Below are 6,000 nucleotides of genomic sequence, written 5' to 3'. Positions count from 1 at the left end.
TCAGTGCCCATCAGTGCTGCCCGTCAATGCCCATCAGTGTCGCCCGTCAGTGCCCATCAATGCCCATCAGTGCTGCCTATCAGTGCTCATCAGTACTGCCTATCAGTGCCACCCTATCAGTGCCTTCCAGTGCGGCATATTAGTACCTTCTCATCAGTGCCACCTCATCAGTGCACATCAAAGAAAGGGAAAAATTACTTATTTTCAAAATTTACTCACAGAAAATAGGAAAAACTTTTTTTTCAAAGATGTCTTTGATAACGCCCGAATGGGAGGGCGAAACGCATTGACATATTTCCGGCACGGCACCTGGGATTCGTCAATTCCGGTTTACTTCCTGGGCAGCCGTGGAACGCACACTATAGCGGCGTTCCCGGAAGCATTTACAGTTTATCTCGCTCTTATTATGCTACTTCTGTGAGTATGTCTTTTGGCTTTTATTAAAGCGGTAGTATCCTGCTTTTTGTGATTTTTAACTACAGGTAAGCCTATAATAAGACTTACCTGTAGGTACAATTAATATCTCCTAAACCTGCACGGTTTAGGAGATATTTGCGCTGCATGCAGCCGCTGACGCTAATGCGCTCTGAAGGTCCGGTGGACCTTCAGAGTTCCTTGCCGGGAAGTTGCGCATGCGCGGGAGTGACGTCATCGCGGCTCCGGCCAATCACAGCGACGGAGCCGCCGAACCTGGAAGAGACGCCGAGGGATCATGTCAGCTCCCACAGCGGTGTCCGTGTCGGGGCTTCGTTCTAAGGTAAGTGTTTCATAATGAGCTAGTATGCGATGCATACTAGCTCATTAAGCCTTTGTCTTGCAGGGTTTTTGTTTTTACTTTGAGTATACTACCGCTTTAATAAAATAATTTCCAAACGGGCTTCATTATCCCTGGTCTTCTATTTTTGGCAATTTTACTTGGAGCCATTTAGGACCATCACCGATTGGAATTTCTATCCAGCCCTTCTATTGCTAAGGAGAAGCTTTGGTGTATTCCTACATCCACTTATTCACAGGCTTATCTGACCCTAGCCAGGGTCCATGTTTTCTGGTGAGTTGGGTTCCTGGAGGGGTCACAGTCACCTGGAGCATGAGTGGTTTTTTATATTTGCACTGGAGCGCTTTACATCTTATTGATGCGTCACTTATTTTGGACATTGTTTGGAAATTTATAGCATTGGAATAGTTTTTTGGACACTTATTCAGTATCCACAGATTTTTTTGGGTTACATTTGCACTTTTACTACACTTGTAATTGATTTTTTTGTATGCAAGCGCTGTGTTAATCTGGTTTTATAGAAATTGCTCATTACTCAGAAACCCCCCAGCAACCTCTTGAGGGACCCTGATTGAGAAACATTGATCTAGATCAGGGTTTCTCAAACTTTTTTCATTCAAAGCACCCTTTAAAACTATGGACAGTCTTGAGGCACCCTTTAAAAATTATGGACAGTCTTAAAGCGGAGTTCCACCCAGTGCACATTTTTTTAAATAAAAATACCCCCGGGACAGTCAGGGCTAGTGCATTCCACAATGGCTAGCCTCTGATCTGTCCCGGGTCGCACACTTACCTGCAAGAAGAAATACTTACCTTGAAAATGTATTGTCCAGCGCTGCCATCTCAGATGTGGGCAGCTTGAAGCCAGCGCGATCCTCTTCTGTGTCCTCTTCCGTCTTCTTCGGTCCCACGATGCACTGCACCGGCCCCGCCGTCACTTCCGGTGCGCGCGCGTCATCCCTGCACAGCTTCTGGGCATGCCCAGAAGCTGTTTAGAAGGGAATGACGCACGCGCCCCGGAACTGACGTCGGAGCCGGTGCAGGCGCATTGATTCCTGGGAGCGATGACGTTCAGCTCCCAGGAATCATTGCAAAGCCAGGAAGTGACGACAGGCCGCGGCCGCCGAGGGGAGGAAGAGGAAGTAAGGTAAGTATATTTTCTTCTCTACGAGGTAAGTAAAAAAAGGTGACCCGGAGCGAGAAGATGGAGGTAAGTATAAATTTAGGGTGGAACTCCACTTTAAGGCACCACGTTCTAAAATGGAAAAATGAATCTCATAGTTTTACATAGAAGCATCCACACATGTCGGACACCCAACATTAGAGGTGATTTATTCTTCCAAAGAAAATACATTTTTGCAAACTGGTACTGATTAGTATTCCAATGTTTCTCTTCTCCCTCAATTTATCCATCACTCAGCTAAGGTACCCTCAAGAAGGTTGTAATGAAAACATGTGGCAGCTTTATCCACACGCTGGCTTGTATACAATTTTGGGGCAATTTTTAGGCTTCCTGCCAAGGCACCCCTGAAGAAACCTCAAGGCACCCCTGGGTGCCTGCCTGGGCACCCTGGTTGAAAAAGGCTGATCTAGATAATATGTGATTTCTGCTATAAAATCATTTGTTCTCCAGTTTAGCAGCTGGTGATGGGGGATGAGTTCTGATTGGAGCAGATGATCTGAATAATGTAGATCAGGATTCCTGACTTTATTGCTGAATTCCTATTGGCTGTTGATGATGATGTACAATGTGCTGACTCCAGAGACACTCAGTATTTGTATAGAGTCCCTTGTATGTGACGATTAATAATCGGCGATGGTATATGGTAATTCCTGTATATTAGAAGTGCGGTGTGATGTCCTCCTGGGTGATGGAAGCTCTCTCCCTATTGGATGGATATAGGAGAGATAGAATTCCTATTCTCGGTGTACTCGGATACGATCGGGTTAATCCCCATTGAAGGATCCGCTCCGGGTTTTGCAGTTGCAGGAGAAGGCGATGAGTAGGGGAGTGGGCGTGTGTTGTGAAGAGGAGAGGCGTGGTTTATGAAGAGGAGAGGCGTGGTTTATGAAGAGGAGAGGCTGAGCTGAGGTCCGTACAGAATGTAATTGAATGATCGGTAGCAGTGAGTGTTTGGAGCTGAGCTGTGATTGTATGCTGAGGATCGGGGGGAGATCGCAGGGACTGACCTCTCTCTCCATCCTATCCTATAGAGGGCGTACCCCTGAGCGGAGTGCTGTGACTGTGGATTGCTAGCAGAGGAATCGCACATCTCTCAAAGTGCAGCGATCCCCATTGCCTTCCATGTGTAGTAATGACTAAGGATTGCCTATCACAGCCTACTGGATCCGTTTTTCCCGAGAGATCCCTCTCAGTGGATTACTAATGGGACTCTCCATGAGCTGATCGTGCACTGCCTGTGTTCCCAAGGTAGGCTGCCATTGTCATTGGGTGCTTCTAGGAATGGGGCTGCTGTGCGGGGCATGGGGTGGCATGGGGGGTACAGGGAGATGACTATACAAAGACAGGGATGGGCATCGCCAATCAATGGCCCCTGTGTGTGTTGAGGAAACTTGGGATCGCCTGTCTGTGTCCTCACTCCCCTGTCTGGCTTTGTGGATCAGCGCACTGCACTGATGGGCTTTAACAAGGATGAAAGGTTCGTTCTGGGGTCGCCCTACATATCAATCCTCTCCTCCATCCTGATCACTAATGTCCTCCCAGCAGGATCGATAGGGATCACACTGGCACACCCACCCACCATACATCCAGCATCCAGCCAAGGGCTCTGCAGTCTGCCTGCTCAGGGATGTGCGCAGACTACCAAGGCTACTGGATGGGGATCGGTTAAAGTTTAATAAATAGGTCACTTGGGTTGGCAAGTTCATGTCATGCACTTTGCAGAAGTGTAATGAGATTTGTGACTGCAAAGTTGGTGCCAGGAATGGATCTAGGGCAGAACTACTGCCAGGTAGCTCCTGATTCTTCTCCTGCACTGTCATCTGCCTTCTGAGGGGCACTGCCTGGTGCCTGTGTTGGTCCACTGCTCAGTAAGGGGCACTGCCTGGTGCCTGCGTTGGTCCACAGCTCAGTAAGGGGCACTGCCTGGTGCCTGCGTTGGTCCACTGCTCAGTAAGGGGCACTGCCTGGTGCCTGCGTTGGTCCACTGCTCAGTAAGGGGCACTGCCTGGTGCCTGCGTTGGTCCACAGCTCAGTAAGGGGCACTGCCTGGTGCCTGCGTTGGTCCACTGCTCAGTAAGGGGCACTGCCTGGTGCCTGCGTTGGTCCACAGCTCAGTAAGGGGCACTGCCTGGTGCCTGCGTTGGTCCACAGCTCAGTCAGGGGCACTACCTGGTGCCTGCTATGGTCCACTGCTCAGTCAGGGGCACTGCCATGTGCCTGCGTTGGTCCACTGCTCATTAAGGGGCACTGCCTGGTCCCTGCGTTGGTCCACTGCTCAGTAAGGGGCACTGCCTGGTACCTGCTATGGTCCACTGCTCATTAAGGGGCACTGCCTGGTGCCTGCGTTGGTCCACTGCTCATTAAGGGGCACTGCTTGGTCCCTGCGTTGGTCCACTGCTCAGTAAGGGGCACTGCCTGGTGCCTGCTATGGTCCACTGCTCAGTAAAAGGCACTGCTTGGTGCTTTTTATGGCCCATTGCTTAGTATGGGGTACTGCCTGGTGCCTTGTATGGCCCATTGCTTAGTATGGGGCACTGCCTGGTGTCCACGATGGTCCACTGCTTAGTATGGGGCACTGTCTGGTGCCCACAATGTCCACTGCATAGTATGGGACACTGCCTGGTGCCTAGTATGGTCCATTGTCTAATGCTGGTCTCTGCCTTGTACCTACTGTGGGGCAATGCCTGCTTGCTATTTGCCCTCTGTGGGGCTCTGTCATTTGGGCTTCTCTGGGGTACTGTCTGATGTCTACTATGGTCCACCGCCTACTTGCCATTTGCCTTCTGCTGGGTATTGTCATCTGCCTTGTATGGGGCACTGCCAGCTGCTAGCAGCCTTCTGTGGGTGTCTGTCATCTGCATCTTGCCTATGGTGGAGGACTGCCACCTGCCTTCTATGGGGCAGGGTCATGTGGCTATTTTAGGGTACAGTCACATGTCTGCTATGGGGCACTTTCATGTGCTAATTTTAGGGTACAGTTTAGTGTTCTCAGTGGGGCTCTTGGGGAACACATGACAGGACTGTTGTGGGGCTCTGTCATTTTCTGTGAAGCACTGTCATGTGTTAATTTGGGGTACAATCATGTGTTTCATGCCTTCTGTGGGCACTGCCTAATTGCCATTTCCTTTTACTAAGGCACTGTTCTCAGCCTCTTGCCTTATTGCCACTGTTATGTGTCTATTTTAGGGCACAGTCAAGTTTCTCCTGTCTTTCTGTGGGGCACTGCCATGTGCCTACTGTGGGGCACTGCCTATTTGCTATCTGCCTCCTCTAGGGCAGTCTTCTTCCCTTTTGCCTTGTGTAGGGTACTTTTGACCTGCCTTCTGTAGAAGACTGTCAATTTGCCAATCTTGGGGTATGGTCACATGCTGTGCTGCACTGGCATCTGCCTCTTGTAGTGCACCATCATCCGCCTCCTAATGTGCTCCCTACACAAGTGCGGAGTGACTGGTGCTCTGCTCTCCCCAGTGTATGAGACTCAGTCATCTGAGAGTAATGTTCTCTAAGTGCTCTGGCTGTGAATTTAGACGAGAGCTAGTAGGAGCTTTGGGAAGCCGCCTGTAAATCCCCCCATGTGTTGTTTTCCCTGCTGCCTTATGGAGCCTACTTCTGCTTGGTACGTTTGAGGAAATGGAGCAGAAAGTCAGGGAGTTGGTGGGCTGCCTGAGTCCCAATGGGGCCCTACAGCAAAATAAGATCATTACAATAAAATGCCTGCGATGGATCTGGGCAGGGAAAAAAACAAGTCATTCCATCACAACAAACCTACAAGTGCCAAGAGTGGGTGCTAACCACCACCCAGTACCAATCCAAGGCTTAAGTCTGTGCACTGATCTGTATAGGGTACAATTGTTGCACAGGGGCCCGTGGCAATTAAATGGTTAAATGAAGCCATTAGTGTTTAATGAAGGAATGTGCAGGGCACAGAGCGGAATGGCTTTTCCTTTGTGCCCAATGAGTAATCGGGGAGATTTAGGTTCCAATGATTACATTAACATAGATTTTTTATATTGCTAGAATAGAAAATACACAAGCGGTGCCC

The 6,000-nt window shown here is 49.5% G+C and overlaps 1 protein-coding gene across 4 annotated transcripts in view; it reads left to right on the top strand.

Moving 5' to 3' along the window:
• Positions 1-3,004: 3,004 nt before the first annotated feature.
• SEMA6A (semaphorin 6A) overlaps positions 3,005-6,000 on the top strand; it is a 304,176-nt gene continuing 301,180 nt past the window's right edge. For 3 of the 4 annotated variants that reach the window (XM_082243678.1, XM_082243677.1, XM_082243676.1), the window contains exon 1: positions 3,006-3,206. The gene's annotated coding sequence lies outside the window, so the exon portion shown is untranslated. Of the gene's footprint in view, positions 3,207-6,000 lie in introns of all 4 variants that reach the window. The other variant, XM_082243679.1, reaches the window with a different exon arrangement.

This window comes from Pelophylax lessonae, assembly GCF_965119305.1.
Source record: "Pelophylax lessonae genome assembly, chromosome: 1".
In the NCBI taxonomy this organism is placed as follows: Eukaryota; Metazoa; Chordata; class Amphibia; order Anura; family Ranidae; genus Pelophylax; species Pelophylax lessonae.
This window is presented reverse-complemented; position numbering and strand designations above follow the sequence as displayed.